This window comes from Lissotriton vulgaris, chromosome 2_1 (assembly GCF_964263255.1).
Source record: "Lissotriton vulgaris chromosome 2_1, aLisVul1.2, whole genome shotgun sequence".
NCBI classification, from domain to species: domain Eukaryota; kingdom Metazoa; phylum Chordata; class Amphibia; order Caudata; family Salamandridae; genus Lissotriton; species Lissotriton vulgaris.
The window spans coordinates 466,764,491-466,788,325 of record NC_141687.1 but is presented as its reverse complement, the minus strand read 5'-3'; the positions used below and the strand labels follow the sequence as shown (position 1 = coordinate 466,788,325).

At 48.6% G+C, this 23,835-nt stretch overlaps 1 protein-coding gene across 2 annotated transcripts in view; it reads left to right on the top strand.

The window, feature by feature from the left end:
- Positions 1 to 23,835, top strand: part of PMS1 (PMS1 homolog 1, mismatch repair system component) — a 1,062,426-nt gene that overhangs the window by 80,744 nt on the left and 957,847 nt on the right. For both annotated transcript variants that reach the window (XR_015308390.1, XM_086955374.1), the window contains exon 2: positions 14,362 to 14,464. The gene's annotated coding sequence lies outside the window, so the exon portion shown is untranslated. The remainder of the gene's footprint in view (positions 1 to 14,361; positions 14,465 to 23,835) is intronic.

The following is a 23,835-nucleotide window of genomic DNA, read 5'->3' as shown; positions in this document are numbered from 1 at the left end:
CCTGCAACATTCCCATTGATTTGTTTAGAGTGAATGCTACAAATTTCTAACTTTCTTGTGCTTTCTGAGGTACACATCCTACCTTTCACTAATTAACCACACAAGAAGAACACACCAGCTACTAGGATACAAACACGTGAATGCGCTCACACCACAACTGTGCTGTAGCTCACACTGACAAAACACATCATTCTAACATATTTACTTCTTCTAGTGGTTTCTAGTTCTTTTCAGTGCTGTCCTCATTTTCCTTTTTTAGGTCTCGCCCTGCGAATGCAGGCCAAAGGCCCGCTGTCGCAGAGCGAGACTATTGTTATCATTCCGGCTTTCAAGGACTGAAAGGGAGAGGACAACAGACTGTCACGCGCACGCAGCAGCAGCCTGCCGGGATCAGGTCGCACGCGTCAACGCCCGCTCCGATTCCGGCAGGCTTTTCACAACACATGCACAACACACATACAACACCCATACAGACCCCCACGCACGCACACACATACACAGAGAACCCCCCGGCGCTTACACACACATCCCCTACCTCGTCTCGGCGTCTTCGTGCTCCCTTACCCCCGCTCCTCTGGCCGATTGTGCTCTGTGAACGTGCACGTCTCCGGAAGACGTGCAGCGCCCGAGCTGCCTCCAGCTTGGTTTTTTGGATCCATTTCGCGGCCGACGCAACTAAACGCTGACGTCTTGTTAATCGTTCTCATTGCCCCAACCTGCCACTTAACATCCCCGTGCAGTCCCCTACCCCCACCACCACCTCGTAATGTAGAGCACTGGGATTTATTAAGGCAGTCTCACTGCAGGCCCAATACGTTCTCACCGCCTTCTCTGCATCGGAGAGGACGTGGCACCAGCTAAAGAAACAATAGCATAAACTGGAACGGATTTGGTGGTAAATTTCACATTGCCTTGTGTGCACTGATCGTAAACATGCAGTAAAAATGCTGCGGTTCATTTTCAGGTCTGTAGCCCTTAAATCTTCTTTAGAGAAATTATCCTGCGCCCCACCCTCCATCACTGCTTGTTATTTTTAATCCTTTGGCGCCCTTTGCCGTCACTTTTAATGAGCATTTTCCTGTCTCAGCTCCATGACCAATTCATCAACAGCGCGCTTTATCTTTCACAAACGCTTGCTCGGTAGCCCTCTCTTACCCCACTTCTCCTCTCTCCTTCCAGGCACCTTGTCCCTACCTCATTGCCCCCCTCTCCTTTCAGTCTTCTCGTTCCACCCTCACTGCTCCACTCTCTCTCCAGGTTTCTTGTCCTCTCATGCTGCTCTCTTCCTCCTCTAGGCCTCACGTCCCTTCTCTGCTCCTCTCTCTTCCTCCAGGCCTCTCGTCCCTCCCCCTCTCTCTGAAAGTCTCTCGTCCCTCCCTTGTTGCTCTCCTCTCGATCCAGGCTTCTTTTCGCTCACTCGGTGTTCCCTTCTCCCTCCAGGCTTCTCATCCTCCCCTGCTGCTCTCTTGTCCCCCCTCTGCAGCTCTCCACTCCCTCCAGGCCCCTCGTCCCTCCATTCTCCCTCCAAGCCGCTGGTCCCTCTCTTGTTGCTCGTCTCTCCCTCCAGGCTTCTCATCCCTCTCTCGTTGCTCTCCTCTCCCTCCAGGCTTCTTGTCCTCCCATGCTGCTTGTCCTCCCATGCTACTCTCTTCTCCCTCCAGGCCTCTCGTCATTTCCTTCTCCCTCCAGGCTTCTCATCCCTCCCTTGTTGCTCCCCCCCCCTCTGCTTAATTTGAGCCGGTAGTTGCCGCACCCAGGATAATGAGCAGCCTGGATAAATACTAATAAGGTCCCAAAGACGAGACTGATTGCATTGCAAATGCTTGGTTTTTATTTTGGAAATGTTTTACGGAATTCGGGACAGGAACGGGTACGGTTCTTTGGCAACCGTTCAGGTCAAAGTAAGAAGATCCGGGGCTAGGCACTTGAATAGTGGGTGTTACAGGGGCCATACGGTGCAGGGGAAAATCAGATCTCTCTACCCAGTCTTACATTTATAAAAGTCACCAACCGTAAGCATCCTAAAATGTTGCTTTGTTTGATGAACTCAGCTGGGGGTTTGAATGATGTTGTGACGTCATTGACTCAGTGCTTAATTTGAGCTAGAGGTTTCCTGTGCAGGGCACCAGCTCTTAATTGTCAAACTCGACCCAAAGATATTGGAGCACCTTGCACGAGCACCAATTGAGGACACATTCATTTTTTTGGAGGCACAAGGAGAGTAAGTGATTTTCTCATAATCACAGGACGTTGAATCTACGCCAAGACTCAAACCTGGTCCGCCCGGTCTAAATTCGGCAGCTCTGGCCATTACGCTACATCCTCACCTCACTTATAGGGTTTCATGGTTAATAGTTCTATTATAGGCGGCACTAATAGGGTCAATGGGCTGGTGCAATCTGCCTCCTGGCGAGAGCCCTAGCACATATTTTTTCACACATTAACCACTGTATTCACTGGATGGCCACTCAGAGTTAGTTTTACTACCTACTAGAATGAAGAAACGTTGATCCATGCTATCAGCATTTGTAGTTCAAGGTGCACAGAAATACCTGCAACGAGCTTGGCCTGTCAAGTTATTTAAGCAGTAACATTTACGCTTAGCTCTGGTACTGCTGCCTTGTTAAATTAATTTGGTTTATGTTTTACCTTTGTTACTCAGCGGTTCTGTTCCAGTGTTGATTCAGGTACTGTTAGATCACATGGTACCCCTACCACTCTTCCGGTGTGGTTGGGTACTGTTTTGATACTGCCACTGTTTGCCTCTATGACAGTCCTGGCATTGTTAGATCATGGTCCTGAGATTATCAGGTTCTGCTCCAGTTCTGGCACTGGTACATTGTTATTATACACAGTAAACTTAGGGGTCTAAGAGCTAAACCAGAAAAGTGTTTACTAATGTAAGTCCTATGTCTAATGAGTACTATAGGAATACAAAAGAATAACAGACCAAATCGCCAACAAATGAAACACCTGTAATCATGAGTCACCCCAGTTGTTTTGGATTCCCATCAAAGTCTTATAAGATCAATATTATCATTTGGTAATCCTTGCCGGGTATTGTGTCTCCTGATCATTGAGATCACATGCATACCCTCACGGATGGTTCGGGGTAGCGACCACAATCACACAGGTATCACAAATGATGTTGATTCAATGGGAAAAGTGCAGTGCGAAAAGAAAAAGTGGTGATTAAAATAGGATAGGGAACTAACAGAAAATTTTTAATAGGCGTTGGCCCCTTCCTGATTAAAAACAAGAACAGTCTGGCAAAATCATCGCATTGATAACAAATATCTGTGAGGAGACCAACATGTTTCAGCCTATGAGGGGGATACCTCAGGCTTTCTTCAGGGTTTCTGTTCTTAGGTGTGCTACTGCCTGTATATGTGTATTAATAAGTGTGAAAAATTATACAAAAAAACACACAAGTGGAAAAAGTCAGAAAAGGATATAGTGTTCCTTCTTCTGTGTGAACTCCTCTTCGGAAGCAGGTACTTGGTTACCAGTGCTTCCGGGGAGTGGACCTCACCTCTTCCTGGACCTGGCTCAGGATATGTGAGACCCCGCTCTGTCCGTCGTTGTCTCGAGCTGTGACTGAGTCAGGGGGAGGTGTGGTTGGGTACTGTTTTGATACTGCCACTGTTTGCCTCTATGACAGTCCTGGCATTGTTAGATCATGGTCCTGAGATTATCAGGTTCTGCTCCAGTTCTGGCACTGGTACATTGTTACCTATGGCTACTGTTCGATTTCTTTGCAGTTTGCTACTCTCCAGTTTTGTTCCTGTTCTATGGTTTTTCTGTTTTTTTTTGCCTTCTTTACAGTCTTTAGACCTGTTCCAGTTCAGCTTTTCGATCTGTCCACGCCTCCTAGTAAAGAAGAGCTATAGAAATTCTGTTGCGTGCAATACTTTATGCGCTTTTATTTTAGCAGGGGTACTTTAATAATTCACCCAAGCAGCCAGAATGGGATAGTATATGGTTGTACTTTCTATCCTAGACAATTTGGGAAAACTGCGTTTTTGGTTAATGTGATTACACACTATTTATGTTGTGTTCGGTCAGTACAAGGATTAAGGTGGGGCCAGCCGCAATGAGGTTCGAGCTAAAGTTACTCATTTCCACAGTGTCCTGAAGCAGTATCCACAGCAGCAGACATAGCAGCAAACCTCACAGTAGTGTGTGATTACTGGGTATATGCTGGGCAGTTTGTAGCGAGTAGGCCATTGGTCACGTTTTCCCACTCAACATTGCATCTGGCTCCAAGGGTCTCACTTTTTTAGGGCTCGCCTGCTGTGCGCATGCGCATAGCTGGCGAAGCTCTATAGGGGCTTAAATAGACTTTACCCGACTTGGCGATTTGGTGCTGTGCCCGTGGCTTTTAGGTCAATGCGCTTGCGCATTGACCTAAAATGCGCGTGCACATCACCAAATCGCCGTCTGTTCGCCGTCTGTTCCCTCAGCCGTCTGTACCCTGCTGCTTAACACCCTCTCCCCGCTCCGCCCCCTCCCCTGCCCGCCATGTCGCATTTCTCCTCCCCCTCCCCACAGCAATGCCCTCCTAACACACAGTGCTCCCTGATGCAATGTACTTATCTTTACTGAACACTGATTGGTGAAAGACTGAGACATACATGTCTGGTTCAGGCCTGCAGGATACACACAGGCCTGAAGCCGACTCTTTCGCCCACAGTGCTGATAAAAGAATGGTTATCACACTTAAATGGATACCGACCTGCGCACGTATCCTTTTGGTATCAGAACCCTTCCCACAGTTACTTCTTACGCTATTTGACCTAATTATTTTACGGTGCTATAGCCCTGTACTTCACACAATGACAACTCTGAACTGAACTCCCTCGGTCTTTACTTCGACTGGTATGCCTGAATTGGCGCGACAATGCATGGGTTTTTCAGCTTACCCCGTTTTCGCTGTGTCATGTGATGCCGGCTTTTCTATAGATATTTACAACAAGGGGTGGTGAGGGACAGAGTCTCTGAATTAAACAGAATACTCTCACCCAGTCAAGAGATCAGGGCTAGATCCAACACCGTTTTTTAGCTCACTGCACCATCCCAGTTTCAGAACCTGGCTGTATGCAAATTAGTCTGTTCCTGTCCCAGTGCATGATGGGAACAGGGCAAACCAAACTACAAAAGCCAATTCTTACACTGGGAAGGAAACAAGCTACCGGGGACCGGTTTCTGGCATTTCAGCCTCTTCGGCCCGGCTTGCTTGAATCCTGATGGTGCAATGAGCAAGGGACTCACATCTGAGTATACCCTTCCACGCTTAGGGTGGACAAAAATATTTACAACAAGGGGTGGTGAGGGACAGAGTCTCTGAATTAAACAGAATACTCTCACCCAGTCAAGAGATCAGGGCTAGATCCAACACCGTTTTTTAGCTCACTGCACCATCCCAGTTTCAGAACCTGGCTGTATGCAAATTAGTCTGTTCCTGTCCCAGTGCATGATGGGAACAGGGCAAACCAAACTACAAAAGCCAATTCTTACACTGGGAAGGAAACAAGCTACCGGGGACCGGTTTCTGGCATTTCAGCCTCTTCGGCCCGGCTTGCTTGAATCCTGATGGTGCAATGAGCAAGGGACTCACATCTGAGTATACCCTTCCACGCTTAGGGTGGACAAAAATATTTACAACAAGGGGTGGTGAGGGACAGAGTCTCTGAATTAAACAGAATACTCTCACCCAGTCAAGAGATCAGGGCTAGATCCAACACCGTTTTTTAGCTCACTGCACCATCCCAGTTTCAGAACCTGGCTGTATGCAAATTAGTCTGTTCCTGTCCCAGTGCATGATGGGAACAGGGCAAACCAAACTACAAAAGCCAATTCTTACACTGGGAAGGAAACAAGCTACCGGGGACCGGTTTCTGGCATTTCAGCCTCTTCGGCCCGGCTTGCTTGAATCCTGATGGTGCAATGAGCAAGGGACTCACATCTGAGTATACCCTTCCACGCTTAGGGTGGACAAAAATATTTACAACAAGGGGTGGTGAGGGACAGAGTCTCTGAATTAAACAGAATACTCTCACCCAGTCAAGAGATCAGGGCTAGATCCAACACCGTTTTTTAGCTCACTGCACCATCCCAGTTTCAGAACCTGGCTGTATGCAAATTAGTCTGTTCCTGTCCCAGTGCATGATGGGAACAGGGCAAACCAAACTACAAAAGCCAATTCTTACACTGGGAAGGAAACAAGCTACCGGGGACCGGTTTCTGGCATTTCAGCCTCTTCGGCCCGGCTTGCTTGAATCCTGATGGTGCAATGAGCAAGGGACTCACATCTGAGTATACCCTTCCACGCTTAGGGTGGACAAAAATATTTACAACAAGGGGTGGTGAGGGACAGAGTCTCTGAATTAAACAGAATACTCTCACCCAGTCAAGAGATCAGGGCTAGATCCAACACCGTTTTTTAGCTCACTGCACCATCCCAGTTTCAGAACCTGGCTGTATGCAAATTAGTCTGTTCCTGTCCCAGTGCATGATGGGAACAGGGCAAACCAAACTACAAAAGCCAATTCTTACACTGGGAAGGAAACAAGCTACCGGGGACCGGTTTCTGGCATTTCAGCCTCTTCGGCCCGGCTTGCTTGAATCCTGATGGTGCAATGAGCAAGGGACTCACATCTGAGTATACCCTTCCACGCTTAGGGTGGACAAAAATATTTACAACAAGGGGTGGTGAGGGACAGAGTCTCTGAATTAAACAGAATACTCTCACCCAGTCAAGAGATCAGGGCTAGATCCAACACCGTTTTTTAGCTCACTGCACCATCCCAGTTTCAGAACCTGGCTGTATGCAAATTAGTCTGTTCCTGTCCCAGTGCATGATGGGAACAGGGCAAACCAAACTACAAAAGCCAATTCTTACACTGGGAAGGAAACAAGCTACCGGGGACCGGTTTCTGGCATTTCAGCCTCTTCGGCCCGGCTTGCTTGAATCCTGATGGTGCAATGAGCAAGGGACTCACATCTGAGTATACCCTTCCACGCTTAGGGTGGACAAAAATATTTACAACAAGGGGTGGTGAGGGACAGAGTCTCTGAATTAAACAGAATACTCTCACCCAGTCAAGAGATCAGGGCTAGATCCAACACCGTTTTTTAGCTCACTGCACCATCCCAGTTTCAGAACCTGGCTGTATGCAAATTAGTCTGTTCCTGTCCCAGTGCATGATGGGAACAGGGCAAACCAAACTACAAAAGCCAATTCTTACACTGGGAAGGAAACAAGCTACCGGGGACCGGTTTCTGGCATTTCAGCCTCTTCGGCCCGGCTTGCTTGAATCCTGATGGTGCAATGAGCAAGGGACTCACATCTGAGTATACCCTTCCACGCTTAGGGTGATGCACTGGGCCAGGGACAGACTGATTTGCATATAGCCAGGTTCTGAGCTGGGATGGGGCAGTGAGATAAATAACGGTGATGGATCAAGCCCTGATCTTTGGACTGGGTAAGAGTGGTCTGCTCAATTCAGACACTCTGTTCATCACCACCCCCTTTTGTAAATCGATTTTGGCCACTATAGGTGTGGCAGGGTATACTCAGACATGAGTCCCTTTCTCACTGCTCCATCAGGATTCAAGCAAGCCGGGCCGAAGAGGCTGAAATGCCAGAAACCGGTCCCCGGTAGCTTGTCTCCTTTCTGGTAAAGAATTGGCTTGGTAGTTTAGTCTGCCCTGTTCCCATGATGCACTGGGCCAGGGACAGACTGATTTGCATATAGCCAGGTTCTGAGCTGGGATGGGGCAGTGAGATAAATAACGGTGATGGATCAAGCCCTGATCTTTGGACTGGGTAAGAGTGGTCTGCTCAATTCAGACACTCTGTTCATCACCACCCCCTTTTGTAAATCGATTTTGGCCACTATAGGTGTGGCAGGGTATACTCAGACATGAGTCCCTTTCTCACTGCTCCATCAGGATTCAAGCAAGCCGGGCCGAAGAGGCTGAAATGCCAGAAACCGGTCCCCGGTAGCTTGTCTCCTTTCTGGTAAAGAATTGGCTTGGTAGTTTAGTCTGCCCTGTTCCCATGATGCACTGGGCCAGGGACAGACTGATTTGCATATAGCCAGGTTCTGAGCTGGGATGGGGCAGTGAGATAAATAACGGTGATGGATCAAGCCCTGATCTTTGGACTGGGTAAGAGTGGTCTGCTCAATTCAGACACTCTGTTCATCACCACCCCCTTTTGTAAATCGATTTTGGCCACTATAGGTGTGGCAGGGTATACTCAGACATGAGTCCCTTTCTCACTGCTCCATCAGGATTCAAGCAAGCCGGGCCGAAGAGGCTGAAATGCCAGAAACCGGTCCCCGGTAGCTTGTCTCCTTTCTGGTAAAGAATTGGCTTGGTAGTTTAGTCTGCCCTGTTCCCATGATGCACTGGGCCAGGGACAGACTGATTTGCATATAGCCAGGTTCTGAGCTGGGATGGGGCAGTGAGATAAATAACGGTGATGGATCAAGCCCTGATCTTTGGACTGGGTAAGAGTGGTCTGCTCAATTCAGACACTCTGTTCATCACCACCCCCTTTTGTAAATCGATTTTGGCCACTATAGGTGTGGCAGGGTATACTCAGACATGAGTCCCTTTCTCACTGCTCCATCAGGATTCAAGCAAGCCGGGCCGAAGAGGCTGAAATGCCAGAAACCGGTCCCCGGTAGCTTGTCTCCTTTCTGGTAAAGAATTGGCTTGGTAGTTTAGTCTGCCCTGTTCCCATGATGCACTGGGCCAGGGACAGACTGATTTGCATATAGCCAGGTTCTGAGCTGGGATGGGGCAGTGAGATAAATAACGGTGATGGATCAAGCCCTGATCTTTGGACTGGGTAAGAGTGGTCTGCTCAATTCAGACACTCTGTTCATCACCACCCCCTTTTGTAAATCGATTTTGGCCACTATAGGTGTGGCAGGGTATACTCAGACATGAGTCCCTTTCTCACTGCTCCATCAGGATTCAAGCAAGCCGGGCCGAAGAGGCTGAAATGCCAGAAACCGGTCCCCGGTAGCTTGTCTCCTTTCTGGTAAAGAATTGGCTTGGTAGTTTAGTCTGCCCTGTTCCCATGATGCACTGGGCCAGGGACAGACTGATTTGCATATAGCCAGGTTCTGAGCTGGGATGGGGCAGTGAGATAAATAACGGTGATGGATCAAGCCCTGATCTTTGGACTGGGTAAGAGTGGTCTGCTCAATTCAGACACTCTGTTCATCACCACCCCCTTTTGTAAATCGATTTTGGCCACTATAGGTGTGGCAGGGTATACTCAGACATGAGTCCCTTTCTCACTGCTCCATCAGGATTCAAGCAAGCCGGGCCGAAGAGGCTGAAATGCCAGAAACCGGTCCCCGGTAGCTTGTCTCCTTTCTGGTAAAGAATTGGCTTGGTAGTTTAGTCTGCCCTGTTCCCATGATGCACTGGGCCAGGGACAGACTGATTTGCATATAGCCAGGTTCTGAGCTGGGATGGGGCAGTGAGATAAATAACGGTGATGGATCAAGCCCTGATCTTTGGACTGGGTAAGAGTGGTCTGCTCAATTCAGACACTCTGTTCATCACCAGCCCCCTTTTGTAAATCGATTTTGGCCACTATAGGTGTGGCAGGGTATACTCAGACATGAGTCCCTTTCTCACTGCTCCATCAGGATTCAAGCAAGCCGGGCCGAAGAGGCTGAAATGCCAGAAACCGGTCCCCGGTAGCTTGTCTCCTTTCTGGTAAAGAATTGGCTTGGTAGTTTAGTCTGCCCTGTTCCCATGATGCACTGGGCCAGGGACAGACTGATTTGCATATAGCCAGGTTCTGAGCTGGGATGGGGCAGTGAGATAAATAACGGTGATGGATCAAGCCCTGATCTTTGGACTGGGTAAGAGTGGTCTGCTCAATTCAGACACTCTGTTCATCACCACCCCCTTTTGTAAATCGGCTTTTCTATAGATGACGGTGTGGGAAAAAAAATCGCTTGCGATACATAGAGATGCTGTGGTTATGTCTGTACTCCTATGTAAATACCAGGATAAGTTGTTTTGACTGCGTGTTTTTAGAGCCAGTCCATAGATACCTGCCCATTTTTTTCGAACAGGAAAGTGGGCGGTTTTAAAACCAAATAGGGGGAACGTATTTTTACCTTTGACTTCTAATGAAGCAGAGGCAATTTTAGGTGAGAACAGCTAAAATGAAACCATGCTTCAGCCATTTTAGACTTCAAAAATCGTGAGTCTCCTGCCTGAACATCCACCATCAACACCACTACCACATCCACCACCACACCCACCACCACCACCACCATATCCCCCAGATACACCACATCTATATGTGTGTGTGTGGCTCTGTGTGTGTAGGTGCACCCACCACCATCACATCCACCACCACATCCACCACCACATCCACCATCACCTCCACATCCACCATGACATCCACCACCACCCCATCCACCACCACCACCGCATCCACCATCACATCCACCATCACCTCCACATCCACCACCACATCCACCACTACCACCACCACTGCATCCACCACCACTGCATCCACCACCACCACATCCACCACCACATCCACCACCACCACATCCACCATCACATCCACCACCACATCCACCACCACCACATCCACCACCACCTCCACCATGACATCCACCGCCACATCCACCACCACATCCACCACCGCTACATCCACCACCGCTACATCCACCACCGCTACATCCACCACCACATCCACCACCACCACCACATCCACCACCACCACCACATCCACCACCACTACCACATCCACCACCACCACCACATCCACCACCACCACCACATCCACCACCACCACCACATCCACCACCACTTCCACCACATCCACCACCACCACCACCACATACACCACCACCTCATCCACCACCACCACATCCACCACCACCACCACATCCACCACCACCACCACATCCACCACCACCACCACATCCACCACCACAACCACCACCACCACCACATCCACATCCACCACCGCATCCACCACCGCATCCACCACAACCACACCCACCACCTCATCCACCACCACACCCACCACCATCACTTCCACCACCACATCCACCACCACTTTCACCACAACCACCACATCCACCACCCCCACATCCACCACCCCCACATCCACCACATCCACATCCACCACCACATCCACCCCCTCATCCACCACCATCACCACCACATCCACCATCAACACCACTACCACATCCACCACCACCATATCCCCCAGATCCACCACTACCACATCTATATGTGTGTGTGTGTGTGTGTGGCTCTGTGTGTGTGTAGGTGCACCCACCACCACCACATCCACCACATCCACCACCACATCCACCATCACCTCCACATCCCACAACCACCACCCCATCCACCACCACCACCGCATCCACCACCACCACCGCATCCACCACCACCGCATCCACCACCACCGCATCCACCACCACCGTATCATCACATCCACCATCACATCCACCATCACATCCACCACCACATCCACCATCACATCCACCATCACCTCCACATCCACCATGACATCCACCACCACCACATCCACCGCATCCACCACCACCGCACCCACCACCGCCGCATCCACCACCACTACATCCACCACCACATCCACTACAACCACCACCCCATCCACCACTACCACCACCGACGCATCCACCACCACCATGGCATCCACCATCACCACATCCACCGCATCCACCACCACCACATCCACCACATCCACCACCACATCCACCACATCCACCACCACATCCACCATCACCACCACATCCACCATCACCACCACATCCACCATCACCACCACATCCACCATCACCACCACCATGACCTCCACCACCACCACCACATCCACCACCACCACCACATCCACCACCGCCAAATCCACCACCGCCACATCCACCACCACATCCACCACCACATCCACCACTTCCTCCACCACTTCCTCCACTACCACCACATCCACCACCACCACCACATCCACCACGGCATCCACCACCACCTCCTCCACCACGGCATCCACCACCACCACATCCACCACACCCACCACCATCACTTTCACCACATCCACAACCACCACATCCACATCCACCACATCCACCACCTCCACCACCACCACATCCACCCCCTCATCCACCACCATCACCAAAACATCCACCATCACCACCACCACCACATCCACCACCACCATATCCCCCAGATCCACCACTACCACATCTATATGTGTGTGTGTGTGGCTCTGTGTGTGTAGGTGCAAATGCAATGTTCTTGGATTTTCGTCACAATAAAATACACTGAACATAATCTTCACAAAAGTTATTTACAAACGTTTAAGCTATTGCCATTATAAATTACATTAACTTTTATTTAAGTATTAATTATTTACAAAATTAAAAGCCATTGTTATTTGTAATATCAAGACATCTAAGTTACGTAAATACAACACACATTGCATTACAAATGCTATAGGTGTCACATTTGCAAAAGTTAACACTATTGACATTGTAACTGACAAAGCTATTAATTTTGCTACTTTCAAAACCAACACATAAATAAAAAAAGTGTCATTTACAATACCAATAGCTCAAACTTTCCTAATGCGAGACCTATTGCATTTCCAATGCTTGTTTATTCCTTCTGTCCAATCAGGGTGAAGCTAAAGCCAGCAGACAAGGATGTTCCCACATCCTTTCCCACATTCAGTAGCCCATCACGGCAAACAAAGTTAGTCTAAGCATGTAATTTCACAAGGTGCAATTCTTTTCTAGGTCAGTATTTTTCCCAATGTATAACATTTTGTGCATGTGCGCCCCATTTTTAGGTCTTGCCTAACAGCGAGCACATGCACTGTTGCTGTAAGGGGTATTCTATAAAGTAAAGGGCTTAAACCCACCCCTTACTTACCAATTGATGGCTTGCTTTTTTTATTTTTAACACCCAAAGACACAGATCTGGAGCTTAGCTCCTACCTATTTGTTTTTTTCGACACCAAAAAAGCAAAGCTATTCACACGGTTCCATGCTACACAATTCAACTCCACACCTTTCTTATCGACACCAAACCACATACAACTCAACAACCGAATTATACAACACACCACATACATCAAAAACACAACACATAATTCCAAATCATGCCACAAAATTCAACAGCACAACACATAATTAAACTACATACCCCTCTACAAAAAAAATACCATTCCACACAATCCCACTCCATAACATACATTCCCCCTCCAAATAATTCCAGTACACTCAATACCACAGTTACTATCCACATAAATCCACTGCATACCATGCCACATAACTCCACTACACAAATCCACACCACTCCATCCATCGCCACACAAATCCACAACTAACAATTCTGAACCAAACCACATAATTCCACTACACACCACATACGTACAATCCATAACTCATGGGTAAAAGACACTGTCATGTACAACGTCAATAGCTCTAACACAAGCAAATGCGAGACCTATTGCATTTCCAATGCTTGTCAATTACATTCCCTGGATCTAGGTTGAAAAGCATTGTTGTTCTGCTAAGCAAAAAAGGACCAACCGATATAGCCAGAGCCTATCAGCACATAAATATGGATAGAAAACTTTATTTTATGGCAAACTGTAAAATGCATGAATCCTTATTTCTTTACAAGTTGGCTTTTCCCACGAAGCACAGGATTTTTATCTTCTGAATTTCCTTCACCAATATAGCAACGACATACAGAAACCCTTCTCGGATTTTATATCCTCTTTTGATCTGGTCTGTAAGCAAGTTCAGTGGAAAAATTAGAGAAAACGAAACCTGGATGAGAAAGTCTTGTTAGTTGTGAGGAACCTCTATACAGGAACCACCTCCTAGGTGAAGATCACACAGGAAGGAAAGCTGAGCCAAACATTTTCACAGAAGAAGCGTAAAGATGCTTCCTTCTGGTGCCACTTCTTTTCTCACTTTACAGCACTGACATAAATACCACAGTCTTGAATGCTTAAAAGGATTTTCCAGTGATGCCACAAAACCTAAAGCCGAAGCAAGTTTGACTGTAATCTTGGCAACACATTTTCTCAATATATTGATAGGGTGGTACTTGCCTTAATAGTCTTTATTGTTATGGTCTGTAGGGCAGAAATATGGGGCCTTGACAGCAAGACCTACATATTGGGTATTCGTAAATGGCATTTGTGGAGTAAACGCCTCCTCCTTTGTGCGGTAGGCGCTGCATGAGGCTCATGTGGACAGCAGCCTTATTTTAGATTTACTTTTTCAAGCGATTACATTATTTTGAAGAAGTGTTGTGTTTTTATAATTTCAGGTATGGGTTAGCAGGGTGCAAAACGTGTTTAAAGAATCACTAAAGGAGTCGTGCCAGCAGAGGACACACCTGTGAAGACAGACTACTATCTCCAAGCTTTTTGGTAGGTAAAAAGGCTTTAAGGTGTCTTGCAAACGTAACCCAAGTTCTGCTTCCCCACACCACAAAGACTAAACTCAGACGTGCTCTACACCCCTGCAGCCCCCTTACCATCATTCATAAACTTTACACAATTCTCTTCCTCCCCTCTCACCATTTGGGGAAACTGCACTTACATTTATGCTTTTCCACCTTTGCTTTGCATTTGGCTACATCAACCTTGATAACATGATTATCATTGCAACAGACTATCCGTCAAATTACCATGCTTGATACATTTCTACTAGGAGCTATATTGGAGAGGGTACCACATGGGTGCTGCAGTTGTTTGGACTCCTTTGTGTACTCCTCATGCCACTTTTGTGTTATAGATGGCACTACAGATGCTTGTGCAGCCCAATCGGTTCCAGAGTGATTCAGAGGGGCCCTTTCTAGTTTACTCTGTGGCCTGACCCAATTCAAAGGAGGCAACACCACTCCCACAGGGCAAACCAACTGTATGGAGGGCACTGATGTTGCACTACATTTGTAATGGTGCACTTTCAGTGTGTCCGTAGCAGTGCTTAATTTGTGCTGGTGCTTATTTCTCAGGGCCAGATCTATGACACACCTACCAACTCACATGGTTTGGTGGCAAAGTATCACGTGACATATCCTCACTTCACACTGTCTCCCGGTGAAGAGCCGATATTGTCACACAGTAAACCCATCCCTGAGTAATCGGTGTTCCCTGCCAGGTAAGCGATTTCCCACACAAATGGGTGACATTTTTTTTCATCTGTGCTGGAAAAATCACAACTGGTGGGTAACTGATTGATTGGGCTGGATTTGGTATTTTTTAAATTAGACGTCACACTGCCGCTGCCTGCCTTCATGAGGCACCACTGGCGCACACACACTGCCAGAAACTGCCTGAACTGGGTCCCTGCCCTCAGCGTAATATGTGACATGTCAATCAATCATAGTAGGTAGCGCAGCGCTAGTATCAATAACTGCTCACTGCTTGCCGATAGATTATTATTAGCCTGTCTCTCATTTGCCCGAGTGGGACCAATGTAGAGATTAGTGGCCCCACTTTTCGCCCGCCCTTTCGCCTCAGCATCCATGCTGTATAGCCGCTAGCCAGTGATTTCATAGAAGAAGCAAGCAGTTTTTCAGACTCATGACTCTAGCAGAATCAGGCCTCAGATTAATTAACCACATCGCTGCTGTGGTTATTTTTCCCCTGTGCTGGAAATTGCCATTTTGCTGGTGTCATGACGAGCTCAGCTCATTATCAGCACAGCTCAACTGTGCCTCATGGCGAGCTGAGCTCGTCATGAGCATGGAAGGGGTTAAGGCGGCACAGTAATTAATGATTTAACATTGGAGAGAAAAATAACCACCTTAACAGATAGTAAGAACCACTTTATGCTGGCCAAATTTTCATGTCTTCTCTTAAACCGGGTCCTTTGCAGCATGCCATATTAGTGAATGAGAGCATGTGGCGTAATGGCCAGATGATGATGATCTACAGATCTTGGAACTGGGGAACCAGAGTCTCGTTTTCAGCTCAACACATCATATGATTCTGAGCAAATCACCTAATGTCCCCTGGTGCCGTGCTTACCTAAGATGAATTTGTTCTTTCGATGCCACGTAACAAAATATTCCAGGCCCAGACATTTCCTTACTGGAGTCTTAACATGTATTCATGCACAGCGATAGCACAGCACCCTTCGCCCCAGCTGCCTTCTCCTCAGTACAGGAAGACATAGCTTGACAGTCTTTCACCTTTATCACTTCTTCCTCGCAGCTGAGAGACTCCCAAAGCAATCTCCACATTGTTCACTCTACTCGGTGGGGAGAGACTCCCCATATACAGGTTAACAATTAACTCTCGTTTTTCAATGGTATAAATCTTTCCAAACACTTTCTTTTTTGACAGATCGCAAAACATACTGATAATTTTCCTGCCTACCTCGTGATGGGATGAGGCCTGGATATATCCTTAAAATGTTTCAATGCTCTCTGTGAGAGAAAACAAACTGACTTCCCACGTACACCGGCCTACAAAGCCCAAGTAATATCTTTCACTCCGAGCTCTAACACGACATTTTATGATCCCACAAAAATTCTTACTGATGCCTCGCCTTCTAATATTATAACTTGTTTTTGAATAAATAAGAAGCAATTGAGATGTGTGTGTACTATCACTCAGGGCTGGGTTTAGGGCGGTCGATCGGTGCAGCTGCACCTGTCACTGACTTTGGTGGGGGGTACTATATTTTAATATAACTTTTGGCTTTAAAACTCGTAAACCTCCTTGTTCGTCCAGCAGTTTTAGGCAACAATAAAATGTCAAGTTAACTGATATTCCTACTGGTGAGAGATTGGAATTTTATTTTGTGGCAGTTGTTGCTCATCATAAAGCAGCGTGGATGGCTAATGTGCCTGCCTGCTGCAAAGAACATGTTCTATGTAGATCACAGAACCTAGTGTGAGTGAACTATGAGTAGCACCATAAACAAGCACTGGCGTTGCCAATAGGTCTCGCAGTAGGAAAGTTGGAGCTATTACAATTGCAAATAACAATGCCTTTTATTTTTGTTTTCATTTTAAAAACATAAAGGGCTTTGTCATTTACAAAACCAATAGCTCCAACTTTCCTACTGCGAGACCTATTGTGCACTGCACAGTGCGGGTGAAAGTGGCACTGCGTGTGTGTGAGTGGCTTTGAGTGAGTTGCGTTGCGTGGGTGAGTGGCGTTGCATGTGTGAGTGTTGTTGCGTCAGTGAGTGGCGTTGCGTGGGTGAGTTGCGTTGCGTGGGTGAGTGGCATTGCATGGGTGAGAGTGGCATTGCGTGTGTGGGAGTGGGCTTGCGTGGGTGTGAGTGGCGTTGTGTGTCTGAAAGTGGTGCTGTGTGGTTAAAAGTGGCACTGCGTGGGTGTGAGTGGATTTGCGTGTGTGAGTGGATTTGCGTGTGTGAGTGGCGTTGCGTGTGTGAGTGGCGTTGCGTGGGTGAGTGGCGTTGCGTGGGTGAGTGGCGTTGCGTGGGTGAGAGGCGTTGCGTGGGTGAGAGGCGTTGCGTGGGTGAGAGGCGTTGCGTGGGTGAGAGGCGTTGCATGGGTGAGTGGCGTTGCGTGGGTGAGTGGCGTTGCGTGTGTGAGTTGCATTGCATGGGTGAGAGTGGCGTTGCGTGTGTGAGAGTGGCGTTGCGTGTGTGAGAGTGGCGTTGCGTGTGTGAGAGTGGGCTTGCGTGGGTGTGAGTGGCGTTGTGTGTCTGAAAGTGGCACTGCGTGGGTGTGAGTGGCGTTGCGTGTGTGAGTGGCGTCGCGTGTGTGAGTGGCGTTGCGTGTGTGAGTGGTGTTGCGTGTGTGAGTGGTGTTGCGTGTGTGAGTGGCGTTGCGTGTGTGAGTGGCGTTGCCTTTGGGGTCTAGTGGTTCTGCCAATTATTTTAGGCATGCTCCAAGTAAAGTACTAACCCAGATTTGGACTGCAGCAGCATGGACGGGGAACTCAAACAGCTCAATGTCATCAAATCGTCAAATCAAGAGAGAAAAGTTCCCTGCTCTAATCTCATTGCTGCTCACTGATGGGATAGCTTACTGTGCAGACGCTCTGCCAGTCAGGAACTTAGCACACTGCAGCAAACCCTGCATTAGGCACTGTGCTTGCCATGATAACTACTTGATCTATATTCATATTATCGGCATCAACATATTGTGATTAAGCTGCTCTGTGATGAAAAGTTTGAGGGGCTTGGCAAATTCATGGGCAAAGAATGCTTCAGTTGAGCAGCCAATCTAATTTTTTACCTACACAAATATTACGCCTAAAAGCTATTTCCCAAATGAATTTGAAAGGGTGCAAACAAAGACATCTGCAGCCGATGGCACAGACTCACTAGGTGTGACAACGGGTGGAACCATGGGGCGGGGTGTTCCTGCTTGTTCCAGTGGGTGATGAGGCTGCTCCTGTGTCCTCAAGTTTTAAAGGAAGGGTGGTGTCGGAAGGGGGTTTGTGCTGGTGCTGTAGCCCGTCCAGCTTTTGTCCTTTGCCTGAATTCCGTGTGATTTGCGTGCTCTGCTTCTTGAAAGTATGAGTAGACAGCTATCTGTTGCTGCAAGACAGCATTACAGCCTACAACCTATGCTGCCACTGTCAGTAATACTATACCTTCTGGGCGGAGCCTTGTGCTATGCGCGGCCATGACAGAGTTAGGCGAACTAAGCAGACTTCCGAACAGACATCTGTTTTAAAAAATCTGTATTCCCACTGCCAGAAACACCAGTCTTACAGCCTGGTTCAGTAGGAACGGAAGTCAGTCACAATTAGTTGTACGGCATTAACATAAACAAGGCAGAGGTTTGGGCGGTGCAGAGGCAACACCATTGAATGTGAGAGCAATATGGGGTTGGGTGGGGGAATGGATACGAAAGCAACGTGGAGAGGGCCGGAGGGACGTGAAAGCAACATGAAGGGCGCGGGAGCAGGGTAGGCAGTTGGGGAAGCGCACAATTCAACGCAACAGGAAAGAGGCAGGTAAAAGAGAGCAGCGCAGGTGGCGAGACGTGCATGAGGACCGCAGCGCAAAAACAAATGAACTCTCCTTCAGTTCTCAATAGGGAAGAAGTGGCGAAACATCCAAAGCTACCGAACTGGAACTGGGTTCCAGTTTCTGCATTGGCTCTCCCGTGCCTACCATAAACAAACCTTGTACACACACTTCACAAAGCGTTTGAAAAAATAATAGATTTACCTTAAGTGTGAAAACAAGTTAGTGTTGGCAAAGCATCTTAATTGACAAAATCGGGTCAACGATGGTGCTGCACTGCACAGAATGAAAACAAGGCTGTGTTTGCGGGGAGAGAGAGGGGAGGTGCTGGTGTGGGAGGGGGGAGGTGCTGGTGTGGGAGGAGTGCTGCTAGGGCAAGGATGTGTTTGCGGGGAGAGAGAGGGGAGGTGCTGGTGTGGGGGGGAGGTGCTGGTGTGGGAGGAGTGCTGCTACGGCAAGGCTGTGTTTGCGGGGAGAGAGAGGGGAGTTGCTGGTGTGGGAGGGGGGAGTGGCTGGTGTGGGAGGAGTGCTGCTAGGGGAGGAGAAGCCCTGGCCGTGAATGCGCGTGCATGTTCGCTCACGTGATTCACGTGAACTGCAAGAAAACCGCAGGGCTGAAAGCCCTTAGTTTGAAGAGGATTTTGCCGACTTGAATTCCCCCCCATTTCCTATTCCTGCGGAATGGTAAAGGCGAGACCTAAAAATGGAATGCATGTCCGAGAGAAGTTATGGGGAGAGGAGGCGGACTGTGGAGAGTGGTAGTGAAAGAGTTCATAGAGAAGGAGGTTATGGGGGCGGCACCAAAATAGACTGTCGCACCCTGCAGCACCAGCGTGAAAGCCGGACCTACATGCAATTACAGACTGCATGCCACCCGCAAAGCTGAGCGCAATACCCCACTTGACTTCATTCAGCTAACTTTGATGGTCTGTACCTTGTACCTCATATAGGACAAAAGATCAACTTCATGGCTCCTTCTGGAAGCCACAGCTTGAATCATCTTAAATTGAGATGTAAACTCCTGGGGAACCATAGTGTTTATTGAGCAGACACTCAACGGAAACCCACATAGAGTGCTGATATTCAATAAAACAAAGAGATAGACCTTTCAAGTAGGGATTTGTGATAGCTTGTAATCCTTACCTAAAACCAGGCCTTTTCATCATTGGCTCTCTTACAGTCCTCGGGGAAAGGGACTGTAGAACACCCACTACTTGCTACTGTCATGCTGCTTCACTTTAGCCACCATATTGCGTCTGCTAATGGTCCACTAAATGAACCCTTGCCACCTGTACTAGTTTTCTGGTACTTAAGACCCCATCCAGGCATTTGCAAACTCCACTTGCATTCCCTCATATGCGTTGCACTCATCTCCTTGAGATAGGAATCAGCGCTACTTTCTGAAGCTAGGCTCGCCTTGTGTAATGTAACTGGTGGGACTCATGTAAAGCACTCCAATACCTTCGAGTTAAGGTCGCGCTATATAAAACTGCAAAGAAAGAAAACAAAAATCCTCTCTCTCAGGAACTATCACCTTCAAAAAGTTCTCTCCATACTCTTACACACCCCACTACATATCTCTGGCTGAGCTTACTGCAGTGGCACGTAATTCTATTTTTCCTCCAGTCCAAACTACCTCAGATTAGAACTACTGAATGCACTTCTCAATAACTGACCTCGTCCTCCCTCAGCCTCCTATCAAAGCCTTACTTGAGGAAGGTCACTTTTTTTATTTTACTTTATTTTTCAAATTTGCATTATTACAGTTGCAAGAAACCCCCCTCCCTCCCCCCAATTGGCATCAGAAAAACACTTATACACATCGACTGTCTCATTAAGGCACTTATGTTGGATATAGGCTTCACCGAGATACGCGTAAACCCATGAGGCATAGCAGAATAACATGCATATAAAAAGGTTTCATTGTGAGTAAATAACCAGGCCCTGCACTATCCCTTATACTAATGGTGACTTAGGATACTCCCCCGGCCTCCTCATCCGTCCCCGATCCCTGTAGCGAAAATAACTCGCCACTCGTCCCTTCTGAATCGCTTTGGGAAGTTTTCACCCTTATTCCCAATCCTGTAGCACACATGGCTAGCCATGCACGTAGGTCCTCTTGTAATTTCTCATCTCTCCTGCTGTGCTGCATATGTGTTTCTTCAGCTAAGGACCATTCTCTCACGTCTCTGAGCCATATGGGAATCTCTGGGGCCCTCTTCCCCATCCAAGTGATAGCCACCCTGCACCTAGCCAGCACCAATATCAATTGCAGTAATCTATAGGACAACTTTTGTGTTTTTTGGCCTAGGGACCAGCGCCCGCAGACAGTGCAAAGGTGTCCGTGTGATGCGGAGGCCTGTAGTGGCGGATATGTGTTCTACAACGCCCGCCCAAAAATTCTTGATGAGCGGGCAGTCCCAGGCCAAGTGCAGGAAACCCGCCCCTTCTGCGCTACATCTGGGACAATTATCCTCCCTGTCTGCGGAATAACGCTTCAGTAAGATCGGTGTAAGGTAGGTGCGGTGTAGGAAGTTAAAATGTATTAATTTAAAACGTGCGTTACAAGAGACCTTCTGTGTTAGAGCCCCTATGCGTTTACGCTGCCCCTGGTCCAGTGGCGTTCCCAAATCCGCTTCCCAGGCCGGTGGCACCGGTGGGGCCGAGTCCTGTTGCATGGCCGCATATAGTAGGGAAATAGGCCTGCGTCCTCTGCCACAGGACAGTAGAATATTCAAGGTGTGTGTCATTGGGGAAACTGAGCCAAATTGTCCGCACTACATCGCGCAGACCCTGATAATGTAGATATTGCCCTCATTCAAGGCCGAAGGCCTCCTCCGCCTGTTCATAAGTTAAAAAGGTCTCGGTGGGGTACAGGTCAGCCAGGGACTCACAGCCCCCCTCGCGCCAGGCACCGAAGGACATATGTTGTTCCATTGTCACAACGGGTGCCAGGATCCAGAACGGCAGGTCCCTATGGAAGGGCGCTGTTCGCAAGACTCTTTCTATGAATCGGTGCCAAACCCTCGCCGTGTGCCTCACGACGTAGGGCAAAGTCTCACTCTCCCCCTACCCCGCATCAAAGCCACCCGTAGCTCCTGTACAGTTACTCTACCCGACAATAGTTGCGTCCCCAAACGTCTACATCCGCAAACCATCTTGCAGCCGGGTACAGCTGCACAGCATAATAATATAAATCAAAGCGCAGGGCCTCTAGGCCTCCCTCCTCATAGGAGCGCACCACTGTATGAAGAGCTACTCTACAGCGGCGGCCTGCCCAGAGTAGGGACGTAAGCAGCATGTTCAGGGTCCTAAAGACCCTAGGGGGAAGAGGACATAGCGCATTTTGGTGGACGTAAAGTGTCCTAGGCAGCATCACCATCTTAGCGACGGCCAGCCGACCCATGAGAGATAAGGGCAGGGTATTCCAGAATAACACTGATTGCTGCAGGGACTTAATCACCCTGTCAACATTGCAGGCCAATAATTGTGCCTCCGTTGAAGCCACCTGAATCCCCAAGTAACGAAAGCTCTCCCTTTCCCATCGCAGCCCGAGCTCTGGGAAGTCCTCCTGGGACACCGACTCAAGACCCGACAACGGGAAGATCAGGGACTTGTGTCTATTGAGTCTCAGTCCCGATGCTTCGCCGAATCTATCTAGGTGATCTAGCAATATTGGGAGCGCTTCTCTTGGGGCTCTCAGATAAAACAAGGCATCGTCTGCATACAGTGAAATAATATTACAAGTATCTCCCACCCGGATGCCCCACTGCGACAACTCAGAGCGGATCCGCACGGCAAAAGGCTCTATAGCCAGGGCAAAGAGTAGTGGGGAGAGGGGACACCCCTGTCATGCACCTGTCCCAATTGCCACTCCCCAAATGCGCCGTTCCAAGCCGTACTCTAGCCGGAGGGGATTTATATAGGATACGGATCCAACGGCAAAAGTTGGGGCCCAAACCCATCCCTCGGAGGACCTCTTCTAAATATCCCCAGTCAACTGTACCAAACGCCTTGGCGAGGTCAATGGATACCAGTACAGTTTGTTCCTCTGACCCCTGGACCTCGTGTATGATGTGATTCAAGCTCCGTAGGTTCATGGCGGTGTTAAGCGCAGGAATAAAGCCGCATTGGTCCGGATGGATCAAGTGCGGCATATGCGGTGCCATCCGGGTGGCCAAGAGTTTAGTTAAGATTTTCACATCTGTATTGATCATAGTAATCGGTCGATACGAAGAAGGGTCGAGTTTGTCCCCCCTGGTTAAAGGATCATGCATATTTCCCCCCTTGTCATGCTCTCTGGGATAGACCCGCTCTCAAATGCCTCTACAATTACCTGTAAGAGGGGACGAGACATTGTGTTGGTGAACTCCTGATAAAATTCCGGTGGGAACCCATCACTCCCCGGCGACTGCCCGCGGCAGGCGAGTCAGAGCTGCCGGCACCTCACCCAATGTTAGTGCCGCATCTAGGTCCTCCCGGTCCCCCTCAGAGAGGGACGGCAGTGTCAGTCCCTGTAGATAAGGAAGATAAGAGGCTACGGATATGTCTGGGTCTGCAGTGTATACCTGTTGGAGGTGGTATCTGAGGACTTCGAGGATGGCCCGTTCCGAATGAACTACGTCCCCATTTGAGTCTTGCAGAGCTACAATACGTTCCGGGGTCTGCTCTCTCCGAAGGATCCAAGCCAAAAGCCGTCCCAACTTGTCTCCTTCCCTATGGAGACGTTGCCTATATTGGCCTAGGGTATACTTGTGGAGGCGGTCAAGAATATCATGCACCCGAACTCGGGCAGTCTTCTCCTCCTCCCTCTGCAGGTCGCCGGGAGACGCCGCTG